At 43.8% G+C, this 23,148-nt stretch overlaps 1 protein-coding gene across 3 annotated transcripts in view; it reads left to right on the top strand.

The window, feature by feature from the left end:
• Window positions 1–6,558: 6,558 nt before the first annotated feature.
• HMG20B (high mobility group 20B) overlaps window positions 6,559–23,148 on the top strand; it is a 156,991-nt gene continuing 140,401 nt past the window's right edge. For 2 of the 3 annotated variants that reach the window (XM_069649441.1, XM_069649439.1), the window contains exon 1: window positions 6,559–6,645. The gene's annotated coding sequence lies outside the window, so the exon portion shown is untranslated. The remainder of the gene's footprint in view (window positions 6,646–23,148) is intronic. The other variant, XM_069649440.1, reaches the window with a different exon arrangement.

Below are 23,148 nucleotides of genomic sequence, written 5' to 3'. Positions count from 1 at the left end.
TACAACGCACATAGAACAACCCTTAACCTACCCTCCAAGGAACACAGCTCCAATAAAAGAAGAGAACACAAATGACTCAAAATCTGTGACCGCATCTCACTCAAAACAGCATCACTCACTTTCAAATGCTTAAACAATGCAGCACCCCCCTACCTCGCAGCCAGAATAGTTAAAAGAAACTCCATCCGCCCCACCAGAATGATCAACTCTCACTGCCTCCAGGTACCCAAATTCAGACTGGAAAGTACAGGCGGCAGCAGCTTCCCAGTCATGGCTGCGCAACATTGGAACGCTCTCCCCCTCAACATCAGAACAGACCACTCCTACAATAGCTTCAGGCGAAACACCCTCTCCTGGCTATGATCCAATGACTCCCCCGACTGAACCATGCCAACCTGACCGTACTTATCTACATACCTAACTGACCCACTGAACTGTAATCAACTGTATATATTTATGTAAACATGTCCTCACTGCAATATTATTAACTGTATATATACATGTAGATATATGTAGATATTCCCTCCAGCCTTGAGGTAATGTAATGTTATGCCTTACATTCCCATGTGCGTTATCCTGCAACCAACTTTTTATGTAATCTTATCTCCCTGTTCTTTGTTGCGCCCTGTTACCGCTGGGTTTTGTGCGCAATACTAAACAAACAAACAAACAAACAAACAAACAAACAAACAAACAAACAAACAGAGTAAAGGACACTTACAAATCACTCCCAGTCAGGTGTATATATATCAAAAATATACATACATTTATTCCAAGGCCTTTGCAATTCAACACACAGTAAGAAAATCACAGCAATACTATTAAACCAACACAATCCTATCTATACACATATATACAAGACCAATGGGGTCCAAAGGATGAATGCACCAAATGGGTCCACAACCTAAACAGGGAAGGAAGCAGGCAGTGCAAATAGTCTTCAGGCCCTTATGCATCAAACACAATACCTAAAATGAGGGGAGCCTAATGCTCAAATGTACTTGCGAAGCTGGCACACGCGGTAGTTCAAATGGGCAAAGCAGGGTCTTTTGTAGGGGCTGTAGCAGCTCAGGAAGGTAGGTGAGGAGATGCAGAATAGGTTCCCACTATTCGAGGAATGCCTCCACTTGAGGGCAGAGCCGATTGCAAGAGTTGGGAATAGTTTGCTAGTTCGTACTAGCAGTGGAAAGGAGAGGGGCCCTCAGGGGCCACTCGTGTGTAAAAATGGAGGGCTGCACTAGGGGCCACCGGTTAGGGTTGCAATTACTCACCGACCCCCGCGCCCTCCGGAACAAACTTCGGTAGTCGAGTCCACTTTGGTTGCAGGTTCAAATGCGGCAATCTAGCAGCTCTTTGGCTTTCAGCGATGAAGATACAGCATTGATTCCCCTACGGGACATTGGCGATTTCTTCGCTCAGGCCAGTTCCGCTGTAGCAGGCTTCAGGGCACAGAGGACTACAGCTAAAATGAACTTGCAAAGTTCATCAACACTGCTGGCCGACATGGCAACCGCGTAAACTCTGGTTCGGGCGCACTCACTTTTATCCAGACCTGGGAATGCCAAGTGTACGAAATGTGTTGTGAGAGTGCTGTGAACACAGAGCTTACGTTGTGCCAAGTTTCAAGGGCAAAATGTCTGCGCAAGCTGGTCATTCCACTGGTTGTCCCAGGGACACTTCCGAAAAGGCTTACTTGCAGGTTAATAAATAATAAATAATAATAATAATAATTTAGCATTTATATAGCGCTACAAACCCTCAGGTATCTGAGCGCTGCTTATTATTACCCACAGTGTGTGGTGCTGCTCATTTATTGACCTCGGAAGGATGAAAGGCTGAGTTTGGCCCCGCCGGGATTCGAACCTGCGTCAGCAGGCTCTGCACAGATGTCAAAGCGAGCGCTCTACTCGCTGTGCCACTTGACCGGCTGAAGGTGGCGAGAATAGTTGGTCCCACTATTCTAATGGGTAGATTTGTCTTTGCAGACCTTCTAGGACGACAAGATGCAGAGGGATCCAGCGGGACGACAGCGGGCTCAGGGTGCCAAACCTTCCAGCAGGTCACCAGCGGTTCCTCGACTCGGCTTCTTAGTTTCAGGATACTTGGATCCTATCCTAAGTTCAGTGAGAACGCCAGAGATCGACATGGTATGGGTGTTTGGGGCCTTCTCTTATCTAGAATCTCCTTTGCGCCAAAAAGAAGAGACCCAATGGGAGATCTGCTGATCTTGTACAGGCATATCATATGTGGACCAATCATGGACCACGGTGGTCCCAGGCATTCACAGCACTCTAGACCCTCTGGCACCCAGGGTGTGTATTGGAACCAGACGTTCCAGCCTACACCCTGGGGGCGCCCACACAGGGGAAGCAGAAGCCTGCAAAATCATGACGCGTTGAAGGAAAATGCATGCCCAAATAAGGACTGACCCGGGTCGGCTCGGCCTGGGGAATGCGAAGGGGCAAGATGGCCAAAGGACAGGACAAACAACCTCATGGTGTGGCCATTTTGGAGCCAGGCCACCTAACCGTGGCAAACACGTTAATCGCGGTTTACCTGGCAAGAAAGGGTTAAAAAAATGCGAAATGATAAGCTGCCACCATCCCTGTCCAAGGCACATCTGCACTTCTCCTAAAAAATCCTTTGAGAGTATCTAGGGCCTTTGGAAATGACTAGACCCAAGTGCACTGTACTGTAAGGTACATTGTACACTTGTTACATGTTGCAGAAAAGTTGCAACATGGACAAGGACTAAGGGAAACAAAGTCTCCCAGTACTGACTGTCTTTAAGGACATGTCAGTTTCCCCATTAGAAGTGAGCGAAAAGCCCAGAGGAGTGCAGCAGAAGGTTGTGCTCCTCTGATAAAGTCAGACTATGGTGTTTAAACATCAGCAAAAAGTTGGGGGGTACACAACTGAAGTGAAAATTACACATGAAATGGAAATCTTTCCTAGCAGTATGAGAGAGGTAGGGTCCCACTCAGGGAAGATCAGACCTACTCCACCACCAGGTTGGTTGGGCTGAGGCTTGTAGAAGAACTTGTAGCCGTCAGGGAGGAGGGGGTCAAAAGCAGTGTCAGAACTGGCATTGAACTACGTCTTGGTGAGAGCAGGGACTTTGAAATCAAAGCCTTCAAGAAGGAGGCAGATGTCAGAAGAATGTTTGACAGCAGAGTGAGCGTTTAGAGTGGCTAAGTGTACACTGGCAACCCCGAAATGTGTCCTGCATGCTGCAGCAATACTCATTAAAGTATACTGCAAGTTCAATCACATCATTGACCTTCATCAAACTGCCTGGCTGCCACTGCAGGCCTGTGCCATCTTAAAATCCTGTTATATCCCCTACAAGGCTGTTATCCTGAAGTTCCCAAGCTACCTCGCTGAGAAACCCAGCATCTCCATAGGGCTGCGATCCACCAGAAGTAAAGAAATGTGGAGACTTTAATTTAAGACGCTACAGGAAGGAAAAAACCTGAAGACAGGCCTTCTCTGTATACGCTCCAAGGCTCTGGAACCACCTCCCCATCAACATCAGACTTGCCACATTACTTCTGCAGTTCAGGAAAGAGCTCAAGACCTTCCTCTTCAAGGAATGGCTGCTCCTTAACACCTAGTTCTGCACATCCTGCACTCCACACTTTGCCTGAGACTCAGTGATCTGCTCCCCACGTCTCCCCGCCGGGTTGCTTGTAGATCCCCTGCCGCCAATTGCCCACCCCTGCTAGCTCCCCACCCCTTTTTTCTCTGCTTCCCTTGTTGTGTTCTTCCCCCTATGATTGTAAAGTACTCTGTTGCTTCCCGGGGCTAGCTCCACGCTCAATAAATACCCTAATAATAATAAAAGAACCATCAGAAACCCTGTTATCAAGGTCCCTTCTTGACCACGTGTGCAAACCCCCATCAAAAACATCTTTAAAATGCTTAATTATCATCGCCCCTCAGGTGACTGTGTTGTATGTCCTTTTTTTGTCGAATCTTTTGTGGCTATTTCAATAAAAATACCTTTTATCCATTTGATAATGTATTTAGATGTTTTTATGTTTAACCACGTGAGAACAATGTTTTTTTTAAGATAATCATGATGTTATTATAAGAATAAAATATGTGAATCTTGCTGAACTTTTGTGTCGCAATTGTGTATGTCTAGACCCGTTTCTTGGCCCGGGCGAAGCAGGCGTCTGCCCGGGGTGCAATTGGCCCGGGGGCGCTTTTACCCCGGGGGCTCAATTAACCTGGGAGGCAACATTTCCGTCTGTGGTACGATTGCCCTGGCGGGGGGCAGGGGAGCTTTGCGATTGCCCTGCAGCAAGTAGCGGCAGCTGGTGCTGCCTCTGCCTCTTCCGACTTACATCCGTGAGTCAGAGAGGCTCTCTGTCTGAGCCCCGGCCGCCATTGTTTAATGTTTCGCGCTAACGGTATTGGGATCCGCACCAAAGGTCTTGGCTGGAAATGAGAGAGAACCCCGGCTGCGACGATGGCAACCTCGCACGAGATGACTCTGCAGGCCCAGGACCTGTTATCCTGTGGAAAGGGGCGGTGGGGAATGGGGGCGTTCCTGCTTTCTTTACAATAGTGTTTGAATATTTACAATAAGTGCATTTTTTTTGTCATGCCAATTAGGTTTCTTGCATTGCATAGCAATGAAAGTCCGATCTTGCAAGCTGGGCAGCTCCTTCTACGTGGCTGAACCCACATGCTGGCTCCATGTAAAGATCTGAGTTTTCCAAAACGGGACTGTACCTTGTTTGGCCAGTGATGAAAATAAACAATCGTCTTTCATTTTACATCATCAACCAATGGCATTCCCCACTACTATGTTGTGCTCAACAAATGAATCCTGAGAAAGTATAGGTAAAATTGTAGAGCAAGCAGGCAGCAGGATCACTGCTGCCACCATACTGTAAGTCTGACATACCGGTTACCTACATGAAACTTTGGCGTTGCCCATGGGTACATCGGGTCACGGAATAACTCACTGTGGCCAGACATTCAAATCACAGAGAAAATATATCCCAATGCAGAACAGTGACCAGAGATTGAAAACCCAGAGCGATCAGATAGACTACTCGCAGGCCGACATGGTAGCAGGGTCAGCAGTGGGACCTCTTCTTGTGGTCACCCATCCCATACACAAACATTCCGGAAACTATACAGTCTGTACCACAATTTATCCCAGTCGGGGCAAATAACTGCCTCCATGAAAACTGACCAAGGAAAACGAACCCCAGCATTATGTTTGTAGTGTGCAGTGGACAGAAACACCACAGAGTTGGCAAACCATCAGGTGGAAGTGAGCAGGAAAGTAGTTCTATTTTTCACAGTTTCACAGCGCTTCTTTCGGTAGTTAAAGCATACTGGTAATTTTACTTTCTAGTCTGTTTGAAGCTGATTTTTTCGCCTGGGCTCCTGCTGAGCTGCTATGCAGTAAAGTCTGAGTCTTGTTAGGTGTTGCTTTCGAGCTCCTGCGCTGGGTTTCTGCAATTTGAACTGATTAATGCTTAAAGAGGCACATTTTGGGAAGTATGCAGTACAAGTGGGCAGTGGTAGAAGTGTACTGAAAAAAGTAGTGGAACTGCGGTCTCGGCAGAGGAGAGGGTAGGTGGAAGCATAGTGCAACATGTGACAAGGTGTTGCGCCGGGGCATTGCAATAGTCAATTGCAATAGTCTAAGTGACTAATAACTAAGGCTCCTATTACAACTTTACACTTGCCCAAGGACATGAATGGACAAATCCTCTGTAGAGAGTGGTGCAGATGGTTGTAAAAAGTAGAGGAATGGTAAACAGAAAAAAATAAAAGTAGTGGAACACTGCTTCCGACCGTTCCCGCTCACTTTGATCGCTGCAAGCGGGACTTACTAAATTATAATTTTGATGTTGTGTTTATGTTTTTGTTTGCAGGCAGGAGGGAAAATGGAGATTGCAGGGCCAGGAGGCAGGGTATGGGGAAATCGATAAGGAGCAGAGTCTTGGGGGGGGGGTGTTTAGGAGGGTGCAATAAATGCTTTTGCAGCAGCAAAGTCAAGGAGAGTGCCCATCACATAGACTAAAAATTGACCCAAACCTTAAAAACCTTTAAAATAAGACTCATATTTATTGTTTGTGTTCTCTGCTTTGTCTGAGGAATTTCTGCAAAGTTCTTGAATCACAATGTAATAAAAACGTTTTTCAATTGTATAGCAGTGATTTATTGACGTTGAGTATGTGTAACTTAACCCTGGAGTGTAGTTTGGGAGTGGCACGCAGAAGGGGCAGCAGGAGGGCGCATTTTAGTGTTTTGCCCTGGGCACCAAATGAACTAGAAACTGCCCTGTGTATGTCTAATGCCCTATTGTGAATTGACGTTAAATCCGTGAGACACCAAGCTTGTACTTTTCTTTATAAAATAACTTATCATTTTATAGCGCTTTTATCTTCTGTGTAAGTGCCCGGTTTCCTCTGCTCCCAGCCACGATGCTCATTTCGGATCTTGGCTTCCCGCTCAAGCAAAATCACAAGGCGCTGAGGCCGAGCCTCGCGACCTAGCGTAGAACATAGACGTACTTGGCCGAAACGTAACGTGCAGCTCACGTGACGGGGAGGAGGCGGAGCTTTGCCCCTGTCCATTTCTCGGATGGGAATTAAGCACCACGTCTCGGGACGACAGGTATGGGCTACCTCCGTTGTTCAATAAATCTTCAAACTGCTTACCAGCTGTTTGCGGCTCCAGGAGCAACTAAAACATACCTTCATTTGCGTTACCTGTAATGGACGCTTAAGTCTTTGGGTTGTGTGTGTCCTGATTTCTACGGACCGCAAGGGAGGGCGGGCTCGGGGTGGGAGGGATCCTTTCTCTATAAAGCTTTCTGATAGGGTGCTTTATTTTATGTAGCCTACTGTTCGGTTGTACAGCTGCACTATTAGATGACGGTGGGCACACGGGATTTATTTTCTTAAAAGCATTGTAATCGGGTACTTTGGTGGAATCCCTTTGTTAAAGTGACCCAGGACTGCAAAGTCCCAGAATACGTTATTCGTGAAGACGCTCTGCTGGGCTTCTCAGGGGGCCGAACTCTTTCCAAATTGTAAAAATGAAACCATATTCAGCAATTCCATTGTCTCCTGATAGACTCGTACGTAACAATGAAAACTCACTTCTTTTGGCGAATGAGCCTCATTTTGGCATTAAGTTCAATGTTTTAAATAGTAAAAATATAAAACTCGCATTAAGGTTCTCCAGTGCATTTCGAGTCAATATACCAGTGTGATGTGCATTTAAATATGAATCTACCCTACTTGCTAAAGTTTTGAAAATCAGACATGGTTCTTGTGCTCCCGGATACAGAGAACGTTCTGTCCATGCTGTAATTGCAAGTGAAACGTCCGTATATGTCTGTGTTTAGTTCTCTCATCGAGTAATTCTTATTGTTGAGGAGAAAGCTCGGATTGTAACCTACTCACCTACATGATGCTACGTTTACGTGAGCTGATAGATGAGTGTGTGAATATGGTTGGCTGTGTGGACAGATTGATGGATGAGCGGGTGAATACATTTTCCTCACTCCCTAAGTGTACTAGTATGTTGGCAGCACTCAGCTTGGATTTACCATTATTTATGAGAGGCATGCTGCAGAAGCTGCCAGGGAAGTTTCCCAAACCCTGAAATCCTGCAGCGCGGAGTAGAGCAGCCTGGAGGCAGCCAACCCACAAAAAGCACAGTGGATGCAGACTTCTAGATGTGAACATTCTCAAAATCTTTGTGTACCAGGACTCGAGCAATTCTGTAGTAAGTAACAATCCCCGGGGAAAAGCAGTTCCGCTGTGCTGCAGTTGACTTAACTTTATACTACATTACACCATAATAAATTGTTGGCTGCCCTCCTTTTTTTTATTTCTGGTTTGTGGCTCACCTAAGTAAGCTTTTGAGGCTAAATCGAGCATCATAGAAGTGCAGTATTCTGTAGGAATGGTGATCTAGAATCAAGTTTAACGTTTTCAAGTTGCAACTATTAGCCAGCCATCAAAAGTTACACGGTCTGACAGTTCTCTGCATGCTTCCAGTACACCATTTCTTATTCGTCAAGAGTTCGTTTTCACTAGCTAGTGCATAGTGCTTATTTTGAGTCCTGATGGAATGATCATTGGAGGGACATTTGTCGAAAGCCTATTTGGCATAGAATCTTTTGGCTTCCCAGGGTTTATTTTCTAGCATGACCTCTCTAGGCTTGAGTTATGGAAGACACTGGTGACCAGAAGCCTGTTTTTGCCATGGAACCCACGCATCCTCACTTCAGAAGGACAGTGAGCTTGATTTTGTCTCTGATATTAGCTGTATATGGGAACCATAAAGTTGAGCCATTGAACAAGCTGGTGACAGGGGACCTATCGCATCTGGTTGCAACCTGGGCTTTGTTACAGTGCAAGGACTGTGAGGCTGGCTGCCTCTTATGCAGTGCTCAGATAATATTTTGAAGTGGGAGTATTTTACTTTAAGTTAAGGGTAAAAGGTTTTTTTTTAGGGAGTAAAAAAGTAAGAAACCTGTCCTAATGGGAGTATTTTATAAGCGAGTAAGAATAGGTTTTAACTCTAAAACAGAAATGTTTTGTAACAAATTTCTTTGCACCTAGTTATTCATGCATGTAAACAAATATTTTTTTATCTCTTCAGATCAAGCGATAATAATAGTGCCAGATGAAAAAACAACTACGCATACCACTGGTCCAGACATAACCTTGGAGCTGCGTGGGTGAAATTTTGTTGGGAGTATTTTCACTCCCTATTTTTCTTTTTTGAGAGTATTTGCCCATTTTTATGGAGTAAAAGTGGCTGGTGCACTGCTTATCTGTAGGGCTGCTCTCATCTAATCAATCAGCTGTACATGAGATTTACATAGACTTACTCGGTTTTGTACTGCGGAAGCAGCAGGTGACTAGGGGCCTATTTCATCAGCTTGGATCCTATGCCAGCATGCCAGGTTTCACCAAAAGAATGTTAACCTTGCCGTATACTTTTTAAAACCTTTTTTATTTTTTTGGTTCTGATAGCATCATGAATTTTTAAAGAAAATAATGTTAAGTGGTGTTTCTAGTATAGAAATGTTGACACCACATGTTTTAGCAGCTTTTGGCAGTGGCCATGTTGTTTTTATTATCTATTTCCAAATAAAAAGCAAAGGCAACGCTTCCCCAGTTTAGTCTAGAAAGAGGTCTGCTATTGTTATCACCCTCATTCAGGGGGGCAATGTTTTTTTTAGTGAGATTTAATAATTACTTACGTTTTAGGAGAAAATCAGTGTGGGTGCGTTAATTCAGAACTCGCATAATGTATGCCATTGGTATTTTGCAGTGCAATCTGAAGGGGGGAGCTCTTGTACAATATACCTGTAATTTTGGTGGGAAAGGGGTCAAGTGAAACAGGAACAGTAACTAGGTCCAAGTTAAATTGTGCTAAGGCCTGAAGTTCACTCAGTATTGGAAATGATCATTTAGCTGAATGTAAAATTTCCTTTGAGAAACACAAAGAAGGTGGCCATAATTTCTGTAATTCTAGTTAAAGTCCATGCAGTGGAACATCATTCGGAATCTGGGTTTGAAGATGGAACCAAAGCTCCCTGAGATCTTCGCTCAGAAGATATTGCATTTTGTAGTAAATGTGTCCAACTGAGTTCTAGCTTAGGCTCAGGGTTGTAAGGGTAAAACGTGAGTGACGTGTAAATAAGTTCTTTAGTTATGAAAAGTAGAGAAGTACCCTAAAATGTACAGGGGCTATGTTGATATCGACTACAGTATCTGATCATATAAGTATGCTACACAACGTAACCTCTACAAAGGCGAGAACTCTCAAGTATAGTGAGAGGAGAGAAGGAAGAGGGCGAGCACAGAGAGGATTGGTTTGCATTTTTTAATCTTCATCTCACTGAGGAGGCCCAACAAGAGCCCTTTGTCATTTTGCAGTCTCTGTAGATAACCTGGCTTGATGGTGGCTAAGAAAGATAGTAACACTGGCTTTGTAGTGTTTTTATATCGTAATATAACAAGGCGCGTGACTATAGTATGATATGCATCTAATTTTAACTTGCAGTGCAGTCCATTTGAGCTATGGCTGTACTGAAATAAAAAGAAAAAGCATTGGCAATGCCAACAGTTTGCCTTTTGTGTAGGTGTGGGAAGGGCACTTGACAGACATTGTCATATTGGTATTTATTAACTGGCTATTGAAGGTAGTAGGTGCAAAGTGGTGCGAGAACCTATGTGTCTAATAGCAGTACCTGGCAAATGCCCAATACCGGTACTCAAGCAAAAACTGTTGGCTTTGCCAGTGCTTGTTTGTATCAGTATATTCTTCTCTACTTTTATATCTCTGCTCACCATTGTGAAATCATTTGATGTTCATTTCCTTTCATACGCAGATGACACTCAAATCTAGATTCACATTTCTGACTTTATTCTTCAGTCGATCGTTCTTTATAACTGCCTTTGCTCTATAACAATATAGCTTTAAATGGCTCCTGCATAACCATAAAAGAGAAATTGGTTACTTTTGTCCACCAACACCCCTTTAGGTTATTCATCATTACTCGAGCACTGTAGCCTGGGCTTCTAGGTGGATCCAGTGCTCCCCCTCTTTACCCAAATTCTTAAAATCAAAAAGGCTTGCTGCTTCCAGTTAAAAAAAAATAAAAATAAATAAACTGTTCTACCTTTGCACAGCAAGCTTTAAAAACGATGATTTATGCTTTAGTTAAACCACTTATAAAGTACGGCAGGGGTCTGCAACCTTTTTCGACCTCTCCAAACATTTTGGACAAAACCCATCAACATTAGTGAACAGTGATGCAACATGTTATATAAAGTGATGCAACATGTTATATAAAGCGCAACATGCGCCCAAAGGCATCTTGGCGCTAAGGAGACAAGATGGACAGAGGCAAAGCGGTGGAAAGAAGGATTGAAGCCAACTGAAGTTTTTAGTGACTTAAGAAAATTCTCAGTGACCCTAAAACCATGTGGAAGAGAATTCCACATTTTAGCAGCAGCAGTGGAAAAAGCTTGCCTTCCCATCCGAGATGGCCTGGATAAGGCCAACATCTTGTGAGCGCAGAGAATGCACGGGAACGTAAAGGCGAAATATATGTTGTACATAAAAAGGCTTGGTGTACTATACAAAGGGATTTTAAATTAATTTGTTTTGTGACTGGAAGCCAACTCAAAGATCGGAGGACAGGTGGAGACACGAGTTCTAAAAGGAGTGCATGTCGCCTCTTGAGCAGCTGAAGGCGATTGGTCAAAAAACCTGGCTGAGCTAAATACGAGTTGCAAATAGTTGTTGATAGTAGATCCAAAGATGCCACCACGGGGCACACAGATGTAATCGAAGAAAGCAGATCACTTTTCCGAAGGGTCTTCAACTTGAAGTGACCAGACTGACAAACTGTGCTAATCTGAGATGCAGAAGACAGTGAAGCAGAAAGCTTCACACCCAAGTCTTTGAGAACACAAACAGATGTAGGCAAAGGGCCAAAAAGGTGAGGACCACGAGGCTGATGCAGAGGAGGGGCCAACCACCATCCCCTCAATCTTGTCTAAGTTTAACTTAAACCAGGTGTCGCCCCTCCAGCAACTTGCCGCCTCCATGTAACTCCTCAGTCGAGACGCAGTATCATGAGTCAAAAGATTTAACTGAACAATGACTTGCTTATCATCGGTGTAGGAGTATCACCGGATGCTGTGGGAGTGGATGAGGGCGACCAACAGCTGGATAAAAACATTAAACAAAACGGGACACAGGGTCGAGCCCTGGGGAACCCCACAGGTCAGCGAGGCCGAGCCAGTTCGAAAAGGTGGCTAGGAAAGGGACTGAGTATGATCCGTAAGAAAAGACCAAAACCACAATTGCACTGTGTCTGTGAGACATGCTCCAGATAAACGATTGAGCAAGGTAGAGTGGTTGATAGTATCGAATGCAGCTGATGGATCTTGTAAAATCGATGCACACACTACACCCCAAACAAGGAGGCATGCCAAATCATCTACCACTGATACAAGCACAGTTTTAGTGCCCTTTCCAGGGCAGTAACCTGACTGAAAGGCATAAAATAAGTTCAAGGTCCTTACAAAAGTCGTAGCCTAACCAAAAGCCTGACCATTTGTACGATCTTTGGGCTTCAAAATAGACATTCCTTCTCCATCCCATGTACCTTCCGCATTGGTAGCTGAGAAAGGTAGTTGCTTTCCAGATCTTGTGCCAACTTTACAAATGCATACACCACACACATCCTTCCTACATTTTAGACTAAATCTCTTTATATCCTCCTACTCGCTCTCTAAAATCTATTCACTCTTAACTTCTCAACATCCCCAGATAGAATCGCTCTACAAAAGGGGGCAGATGCTTTAGCATCTCGTGCTGCAGACGTGGAACACTTTCTGTATCCTCTCTGAGCCTAATCTAATTTTGAAGTCAATTAGGGAGGCACCCCCAACTGCCCACATACTTCAAAGTTTGGTAAAGATTGGTTAAAAAATAAGTTAAGAAAATAAAAGTTCATTTTCCCATAGGCAAAGCCCAAACCGCTGGACGGATTTGGACCAGGTCCAAAACAACTTGTGCACGAAGCGCTGACTTGAGGACTTTATGCGGTTATTCCATGCAGTAGTTTTAAAAATATTCTCCCTAATAGCTACATCTCTGGTAAATTGCCAAAACCGGGGGATTTTAGAGAACAGCCGCCATTTTTTAAAATTTTTATGGATCAATGTGAGAGAGAGATGTGGATATAGCCTAGGGTATCAGAAAATGAAATTCAGGAAAAAATCTGTTTGTGGGTCAGAAACATGACAATGCCATCAGTCTAGGGGTGGGGGCGTAAGAGGACACCATGTGAAATTTGGGAGTTGGAGGGAGACAAGGGACTGAGTTTGCAACACAAAACTTTTCTGTATTCTCAGCAATGGACATAATAGTTGCAACTATTTGAAAGCAAACTGCGTCATGGAAACAGCATGTGTTGTGGGGGGGGATGGGAGTGGGCAGGGGAAGTGAGAAGGCCATCATGGGTGTGTGGGAGCAGACACAGCAGAGGTGGGACACTTGGTGTGGGTTTGGGGGGGGCAGGAAAGCATTTATTTTGTGGTCAGATTTTCCAATATTCGTGGCTATAATATGAATGCAGATAGGCGTGGGTATCTGTAGTTCTGTACTTGCAGCCGCAGAAAAAAAGATTATAGCTGTGATGGCCATCCAGGTCTCCCTTCCATTCAGTAACCAGGACTGACCCTGCTTGGCTTCAAAGTGAGGCTGGCACCAGCCACTGATATAACTAGTGATGTCATCATTGTCGGCATAGGCTGTGCAACAGGGGGTGCAAAGTTAAGGTGGCTCTAGTTGAACTTCAACAGTTTGTTGCGTTAAGTTCTCTCTTTAATGGCCCTTTAACTAAGGTGAGTAGCGAGTTCCATATGAAATCGAAAAAATGAATTGCTTATAACTTTTGACTTGTGCGACAGATTTGGCTGAAATATTACAGAGAATTAAATACGCCCGGGCCCCCCTGCACATACCCTCTGCCCCCTAGGGCTGGAAAGTTTGGGAAAGATTAGTTAAAAAATAGAAAAGTTATTAAGAAACCAAAACAAAAACACTTACAGCTTATACTCCCCATTCATTTTTCCATAGACAAAAAAGGTAAAGTAAATTTCTCCACTTCTCGGCCCAAAACAATGGTTGGATTTGAACCCGGTCCAAAGAAACATGGGTACAAAGTATTGACTTATTCTGCCCCCTTCTCCCCAAATTATACCTATTTCCCCATGATGCATTGTGGCATGATGCTTTTCATAAGTGAAAAAGCTGCTATCTTTGTTCTCAATGCGAGAGATAACCGAGAGTAGCCCCTCGGTTATCGGAAAAATAAAAGGCAGAAAAGTGCCATTTGTAGGGCAGGAAAACAAGGAAATGGCATTGGGCAAGAGGGGGTGGGGTAGTGATTGGATGTAGGCAAGAGGACACTGAGTGAAATTTGGGAGTTGAAGGTGGGCTAGGGACACAATTTGTAACACAAATCTTTCCCATTCCCCCGGGTATTGAAATAATAACTGTGGCTACCCAACTTCACAGATGAAACTACGTCACAGAGTCTTGGAGGGGGTGGGAGAGGGCAGGGGAGGCGAGGAGGAGGCCAGGAGGGTAGTGGAGAAGTAGGCAAAGATGAGATGGCACTTGGTGAATGCCTAGGAGGGCCAAAAAGCATTCCCCCCCCCCCGTTTCTTTTGATAACCACAGGTATGACTTCAAATATCTGAGTGTATCTGTAGTTAATTATAATGTAACCTGCATTAATAGAAAAAAAGTTATATATTTTTATAGCTACAGTGGCGTCATGGGCACATGCCTTGGTAGCGGTTTAAACGGATGAAGGCCTGGTACTGTTGTAAATAAAGCGGGCATGGCCGAAGGCCATGGATAGTGAGCAGGGAGTGATTTAAAAAATAGTGTTGGCATGGCCGAAGGCTGTGTTTACTGGCCATTTAGTGTTTTAAAATATACAATGGGCATGGCTGAAGGCCATGCCCACTGGACATTGCCGAAGGTGCCGAAAAATATACAGTTGCTGAAGGCCATGTACAGTGGGTGCTGAAAAATATGCAGTAAGCACGGCCGAAGGCTGTGGCCAGTGGCACAGAAAAATATACAGTGGGCATGGCCTTCAGTAGGCATAGCCCATGGCCAGTGGCACCACAAATATACAGTGGGCATGAAAAAAAATCTATGGCAGAACAAAACATGAGAAATTCAAGGAAATAAATGTAGTTGCAGTTAAGAAGAGTAAACTTAAGGCAACAAAATCCTTGAAATTCAACTCCTTGGGGAAACTCGGGACCGTCGGCACGTTCCAGTTGCAAAGCCCAAGAGCACATATATATTATACCTGAAAGAATTTACGATGCCATATAAAATGGCATTTTGTGGGAGATCAACAGGAACATTGCAGAGTTCCCCATGCGCTGAATTTGAATGATTTTGTTGCGTTAAGGTTACTCGCCTTAACTGCCCTTTAACTAAGTTTTTTTTTTTCCCTTTAAAAAAAAAGATATATATTCAAAACAAGAATGGGCACAAGAAAGGTTCCTTGATTCTGTGCAAAATAAAAGCACACAGGATGGCGTATTATAAAAAAAAATATAAATAGCAATTGTTTTCACCGGTCAAGTGCGAAACACATGTTTAACGCAGCTTCACCATGTAGCATTGGGCTCTTTATATTAAAATTGCATTTAATATTTTTTATAATACGCCGTCCTGTGTGCTTTTATTTTGCTCTGAACCTAGGAGTGCAATCTGGAGACTTTTAATTTTTTTTGTCCATTCTTGTTTTGAACATATTTACGTGGTGGCGTACCACGCATTGATTTGCACCCACCATTATCCTTTTAAGGCGCACGGTTCTTCTACTGCCTGGTCTGATGTATAGTGTTTTTTTGTATTACATTGATTGGAACTCCCGAGTTACAGACACTGCTGAGGGAGTGATGTATCTAGAGTATGCCCTCCTTGCTTAGGGAGAGCGAAGACGGTTGTTGTGAGAGTTAGGTCAGCGTTGGCCAAGAACAAAACTAAGACCTGATCCGACTGTAAAAAGGGGCTGGGGCTAAGGAAGTGCGTGTGGAAGTGGGTGACAGAGGGGGGAAAAGGGCTGTGGTGAATAGGAAGGGTGATGTCCTCTATGGTTCCCCTGTGCAAGTCTTTAGAGGTGCGGTACATGTTGATGGTCTTTAGGTACAGAATCTAAGCAGGATTTTTAAAGCCTGGGGTGAGGGAGAACAGGTGTTAAATAGGAAAGGATTTGGAGTTAGTCATACCTTTCAGTATGCCCGTCAGCATTTTCCTGATTATTATTAAGGATCCTTGCAAAAATGGCAGGTTTGGCCCTCTGAAGCCAAAGGATTTTTTAGAACTCATGAACCCGATGCCATATTTATTCTGGGATACTGTGGACCATAGAGCGCTTCTTCCAGCACCCCAGGTGCCAATTAGTTGGCGGGACAGATTTCAATATCACCCCCTTTAGATGTGTCTTTCCCTACACCTCCCTGGTTGCATAGCTGTTAGAAATAGCTGAGGTGGTGCTCGCAAGTGCCCACCTGACAACGCAATGCTCACCCCCCGGAGAGTGAAACACAAGGTACCTCGTCTTGGACAAGTGCCTTAAAGTAAGTTCATTATACCCAAGGCCCCATATAGTATGTTCTTTTATGTAGTTTTACATTGAAGGAACATGGCTGTTGCAAAAGGCAGAGTGCAGTGCAGTGATGTCATATATGATGTAATTAGTGATGTTATCAGTGATGTAATTCTGTCATCATTGTGGTCATGCACTGCACAACAGGGGATGCAAAGTCAAGGTGACATTACCTGAAATGTCTGTGAAATTTCAGGGGTTTTGTTGTATTACATTTTTACCTTAACATCCCTTTTAATTATAATTTTTTCAATGTATGTGTATATATTGTGATGAATCCTTGGATGTGCCTCATCCCATAGAGGGGAAACCCTACCCATGGGGCAGGCGCACCATCAGAGGATCGCATGGGGAGGGAGAACCCTTATGGAACAAGGAATGACAACCCAGGGAGAATGCTGTATGCCACAAACACCCTTTTTAAACCTTGCTCACCCCATCACCGTGAAAAGGGTAATGCAGTTCCCCAAAAGCACTGTGTGTCTGTAAGGTAGAATATTATACCTCACTACCTAACACCAAGACGACTGCCCACGTGAATCACATTGTGAAACTGAGATGAAGAAGCGTAAGAGCAACCTAGAAGGGAATACATCAATTATATTGCGACAAGGAGGAGGCATGGAGTGATGTAGAGCACTGCGCAGAAGTAACAGGAACGGTCTAGTAAAATATGGATCTTATGTGTGCATAAAACCCGAGGAAGGACTCAGACCGGATTGCAGTGGGCAATACTGGACAGATAAACCGGGCGGACTGAGGCTGGTGGTGGGGCGCTGCAGCGTTTTTCCTGGGTCGATAGCAGCATAGTATTACGTCCTGTTTGGGTGAAGCAGCTGCGCCGTGAGATGGGCCACTGTTTTCCGCATTCGTGGAGCATGATAGCATGACCCAACCGCTGCAGAGAGACTGCATCTGGGAAAGACATTGCAGAAGCTGCAACTTATTGGAAAGCAGCTTCCTTGACCCACTGGAACCGAGGTCAAAGGCCCCTTGAGGGAGCAGAAGAAGGTGCAGACTGCTTCTTCATAGTTGCAGTTCCTGGCAGGGTAGTGTACCAAGGCTGCCATGTGGAACTGGAATTAGATTCTGGAATCCATGTTCCATGCATCAAGGGTGCCAAGGGCATAGTGAACCAGGAGGCCTGTGAACATTGAGCAAGGCCAGGGGAAGAACTGTACCCCCTGGCCTTTGAAAATGTGAAAGCCTTAGAGAAACTAGATGAAGGGGCATACCCCCTGATGTTGTGAAATGGTCTAGAATCCTCTGATAAAGAGAAACCGTGTGAAGGGGCCTGGTGCCCGAATAAATAGAACCATGAAAAAGGAGTCATTCCCCACCTGGTGTTTGTGAACATTTTCAGTTGGGAACTTTGTGTGCTGCTTTGATGAGAAATACAACCTGGGCAAGGGTTCCCCAGGGAGAAAGCCTTCCAGATTACTGGCATGATAATCTGCTCCACAGAAGAAGGGAGCCATTATTCTGTATTAAGAAGACTCACTTTTTAGTTTACTTCGAGATGGAAGGGAAGCAAATAGGTTTTGGACATAGGACAGTGTACTTTATAGATACGGTCATTCTGGAACTTCCTTAGTATTGAGTTGAGGCAGGGAAACCCCTTTTAGTAATAGGGAAAGTTAGGGTTTCCTTTTATTTTGTTAAGAACACTGCTCCAGATAAGATTTTGAGGTGGGAGTATTTTACTTCCTATTTTTAAGTAAATGTGATTTTAAGAGGGTAAAAATGACTTTTCTCCTTTGCAAGAGAGTAAAATATATGCAACACCCAGCCGACGTGTGCAAAAACTGTATGGAAATCATTACTATGTGGCAGCTTTCTGCATTGTGACAGAATACACCTTTCAATATTTCTCTAAGGTATGACCATTTGATCTCTCCTGTAAATATCTAAATGTTGAAATCACAAAAACCTAGCCAAATTGCATAGTAAACCAAACATGAATTGTATTGTGTGTTTTGAGGTTCGATAGCAGAATTGTCTTTTGATGTTTAATGAAAGTCCTAATTTCCTGGAGCTATTACTGCCTAATGGTATGCCAATGTATATGATACAACAGTGCAGAGAGGCAAGGACTCCATTCTAAATTATATATCTAATCTAATGGTCAAATGGTTATTTATATAGCGATTTTGATAAAGCACTGTACATAGAACATATTTAACATAATTATCACCAAACCAACCTACAGATTGCAGCAACAAGTGCTCAACCGGCTGAGCTATCTTATTGGCTAACATCCTTCAGAGGTCGGTTGACTGAGTATCGACTGAGGTATAATAATCACTGCACACTTCTCTAAAGAAGCTATAATTTGGGTTGAATCCTTCCTTGGCGAAAGGACAATGAGGGTGTTCTCCCCCTCAGGTGCAGCAGACCCGATCCCCGTTTTGTGCGGCGTTCCTCAGGGCTCCTGTGTATCTGCGACATTATACAACATATTTACTAAGCCCCTTTTTGAGCATCTGGACCATCTTGGTATCACCTACACTAATTATGCAGATGATACCCAGATCCTCCTCCCACTTTCAGGGGATTACAATAAGGATTTGGCCTTGGTAAATAGGGTGTATCTCATCATCCACAAAACAGAGTTAATCATTTTGGGCACACGCTCCAACCTCAAGAAACTGGGCCATGATTACTCTGCCTTTGAGATAGATGGGAACACTATTAAGGTAGCCAATGAAGTAAAGACCCTAGGCTTCCATCTAGAGGCCACCCTCTCCTTTAACAAACAGGTGAACTCACTGGCCTTAGCCACAGCTTAAACATGTAAGCTCATTAGAGCAGGTAAACACTTTATTTCAAACGACAATTGCATGATCCTAGCTAGAGCCCTCATGCTATCTAGACTCGACTATTGCAATGCATTACATATTGGGGCCAACAAATACATCACACATAGAATACAAATCCTACAAAATATCGCCCTGAGAGCAGCTCTTGGTATTCCAAGACGATTACATATCTCTAAGATAAGGCGTACTAACAACTGGCTGTTGACCCATGACAAAATCTTACTGAAAGTTGCCTCCCTCACGCACAACGCCCTGAACAAGGCGGCTCCTCCCTATCTCACTGATAGATTTATAGAAAGAAGATCCTCTAGTCCTTCAAGAATCTCCAATTCCAACACTCTTATACCAAGATTCAAAATGACCAAGGCCGGAGGTGCCAGTTTCCCGTCCAGGCGGCCCAAGTATGGAACTCGCTGCCACACACTATTCGTGCTGATAAATCCTACCTTAAATTCAGATCCAACTACATCAATCACATGAAACAATCTACCAACTAGCCAGTGCCTCCTCGCCCCCTACCACCTGTATTTACATACCCTACACCTACTACTCCCCTTTCCCATCTACTAGTGGATAAATGTGACACAGATATGTCCTGAATATCCCTAATCTGCGCACTATTACCGACAGTACTGCCACTAGTCGTACACTTTCTGTAACCATTCATAGCATTATCTACCTCCCTTTGCCCACGCAATTCTGTATATATCTTTACCACAGATACAGCCTGTACATTACCGATTGCCTTGTACCCTTTTGCCTGTGTTATGACTCTGTTTATATATTACTGGCAACCTGTATTCTATCCTGTATATATCTTACTGTATTATTCCTACTGCCTGCATATATTTTAATATTTTGTACAAATATGTAACCTAAGCTTTGCATATCGTGTATGGTTTCTCCCTATTACCTTTGGGTCTGGTGCACATTATAAGTGAATAAAACAAACAAACAGTACCTAGATGTTGGACCAACCATTTATGAAGCGCTACATAAAGTTAAATACCTATCTGGATTATCACAGGGACAGGTTTTGCTGAGTTTCTATTTCAATTACCAATGTAACTTCCATTAGCTTGTTTTTGAACAGCGCTTGCGCTTCCTGGAGAGTCAGGTTATGGATGTTTTAATTGTAGTCTTGAGGATTTGAGAGGCTAGAACACCTGTGATTGGTGTAATGACAATCACTCACCCTTGAGCAAAGACTCTGCTCCCACTGACCATTTATAGTAATGTACCCCATTGACTGCAAGGTTGAATGGATGTAAACTAGACTGTGCATAGTCATCTTTGTACACATTGTTTTTATGATTGGAGTGTAAATTAAATTATAAGTGTAAAAATTATGTGCTTCCGCATGATTATGCACACAGCACCGGAACTCTGAAAAATACAACTGTGGAATACTGGTTTGCTTTCACTGGGGGAAAAACATAATTTGTTGCAAAATATTTATTCTCAATTGCAACTTTGTTTTCCACCTTATTAATTATACAGTCCTAAAATTCTAGGAAAATAAATATGCACAGTGCTTCTGTTTGCTCCAGGAGCATCAACACAGCAGAAGTTGAATGGAAAGAAACCATTCCTTTTATCACAGTGTGCAGTTTCTTTTTTTTAAAAGTCTTCAGAGATGTACATTCTGTTACAGAGGTGACTTGCAATTACACCCATGTAGATACGTATAAAAAGAAGCCTTCTGGTTTCTGTCAAGTAACCTGACATTTGCACTGCCCTCTGCTCTAAATCTGTGTGTAAATGCACATGGGAAAATAATAAAGCAGTCGTATTTACAAGATTTTCATGCGTAAAAAGGCCTGGTACGCACCTTATCAGGAGGCCTGGTTACGAATAAAACATTCTTGCCAACCACTATATATCACCTGTCTTTTAGTCTCCTCCTTCCACACCCTTATAATATATATATATTTTTTTCTCTCTGAAAAAAAAAGTTACATTGTGCAGATTTAACGCAACAAACCCCTTGAAATTAATTGGATGTGGGAAGTCATGACCAGCTTAGCTCAGCGCGTTCCCATTGATATCCCCCATAATGCAATTTGTGTATGTCATTGTGAATCCGTTCTCTTATAATATATATGTGCCTATGGACTTTGCAAAGGATAAGCCGGTCATGACTTTCCACATCTGTTGAATTGCAAGGGTTTTGTTGCAATAAATCTTGTCAACTTAACTTTAAACTTTTTTTTAACTAAAGTTTTTTCAGTGAATTTCAAGGATTTGTCATGCAATATATATATATTTTATTTTTAGGAGACATTGACCATGGCCACTTTATTTTGAGCCCACAAGCCAGGGTTGTCTTTTACACTCACTGGGCCTCGTTACGACCCAGGCGGTAGGGGACTAACAGCGCCGGTAGAGCTGCCAACGCCGTTAACCCCCTACCGCCTCATTACGAGGTCTGCTCGCGGGTCCCGCTAAGGACGCCTGGTAAAATCAGGTAACTAAGGGAGGTGCTCCAAGGGATGCCATGAAATAATCCCAGATGACAAAGCAGGGTTCAAGTCGGGGTCTACAAACCACAGAGCAAGACCAGAAGCAGGGCTTGCGATGCAGGCCAGGTCATACACAAGTATTCCACATGCAGAGGTACAGACAATCCAAAAAAGAAAGGCCAACGGCAACCGGAAGTCCAATAAGCCAGAATAACGGCCATGAGAAACACTACTCAGTTTTGTCGCAGAAAATACACGTTAAGAAGCACTGTGCAGCATACATATGTGGCTAAATGCTGTAGCATCCAGGCATCCAAGCTGCTCTGCGCAAGATTGGCATGGTGTCTCAATCTTACCGAGTGACATCTCAGGGAGTCCTTTCTGGGGACTGCGGTTTGATGAATGACTGTTGCCACCAGGCACCATAGCAATCACAACTAAGTAGTCCAGTGCGACAGGCAGCCACCTCATCCACAAACATTTCTCCTGAAAGTGTCCCATATTTAATCAATTTGGGCCATAGAGTGACAAGTATATTCTTTTACAGTACAAGTAGATTGTCTAACATTTTGACCCCTCGACAGGTAAGTGGATTTCTTTAAAAATTCCATACCCCTGGTGGGACTTTTTTTCCAATTAAGCTGTTCTAGTTAAACATCATTCAGTGACCTATCCCGGTTTGGGATAAGGGCTGCTGGGACATGCAGTCCCCTTGTGCTGTTTGAGATTCTAGTGTAACGGGAAGGAAGAGAGTCAAAAGCTACTCCTATTCAGAGACGTAACGTAGCAAGGTCCGGGATGCAGCAAAAGCTAGGTATCGTAGAAACTAGCCATACAGATTGGCCATGGGAGAAGGGTCACATAGAGGGGGATTATGAATCAAAGTTAGACAAACAGCTAAAATATGAAGGCCTATAGCTTAACATAAGGCCTGCTAGAAGTGATATTAAAATATACAGAAGGAATAACAAAAAGGTACAGTTTCACAGTTAGCAGTACGTTTTTGTGAGTGTTAGCAACAGGGCAAATCGTGCGCTTTCATGTACTACTCAAAAGGTAGTTGTATGCAATGGTTGTCGACACAGAAGCAATTGGTGTTTCTAGTTGGGAGAAGTGTTAACCGACAGATGTTGCAAGCTGAAGATCAGTTGTCTGACGGGACCAAACTGTCATCAGGACAGAGTTGATGAGATAAGGTAGTGGGATATACCTGGCAGGTATCGTCTCTTGAAATAGATTGAATGAGAAGAATTAGTAGTACTGGTGGTATTGATTGGGGATCCTGTGCTGGCTAGGATCTTAGAAAAGAAGGTTTCCGGTGAGTAAGTACTGGAAACTGACCACTTAGTGGGTCCACTGCGCTTGGAGCCGAATTTTGGCCGAAAGGTATAGCTGCTGGTGGCCGGGTGAAGTTTTGGCCCATCCAACACCCCACGTCTTCCAAGCAACTCTGCAACTGAGACACCAGATCAGGTGGGAAATATCGAGCCGCAGAATAATCTGTGTATCATCAGCATAAGAGTATCATCAGAGGCCGTGGGAGTGGATTATCCTTACCAGGGACTGATATAAGCATTAAATAGCATAGGGCATAAGGCCGATCCCTGTGGGACGCCACAGGACAGAGCAGCAGACACCAAACAAGACGGTG

The sequence above is a fragment of the Ambystoma mexicanum genome, chromosome 1p, assembly GCF_040938575.1.
Source record: "Ambystoma mexicanum isolate Mex_15411 chromosome 1p, UKY_AmexF1_1, whole genome shotgun sequence".
NCBI lineage: Eukaryota > Metazoa > Chordata > Amphibia > Caudata > Ambystomatidae > Ambystoma > Ambystoma mexicanum.
The sequence above is the reverse complement of the archived record's forward strand: the minus strand, read 5'-3'. Positions and strand labels throughout refer to the sequence as shown.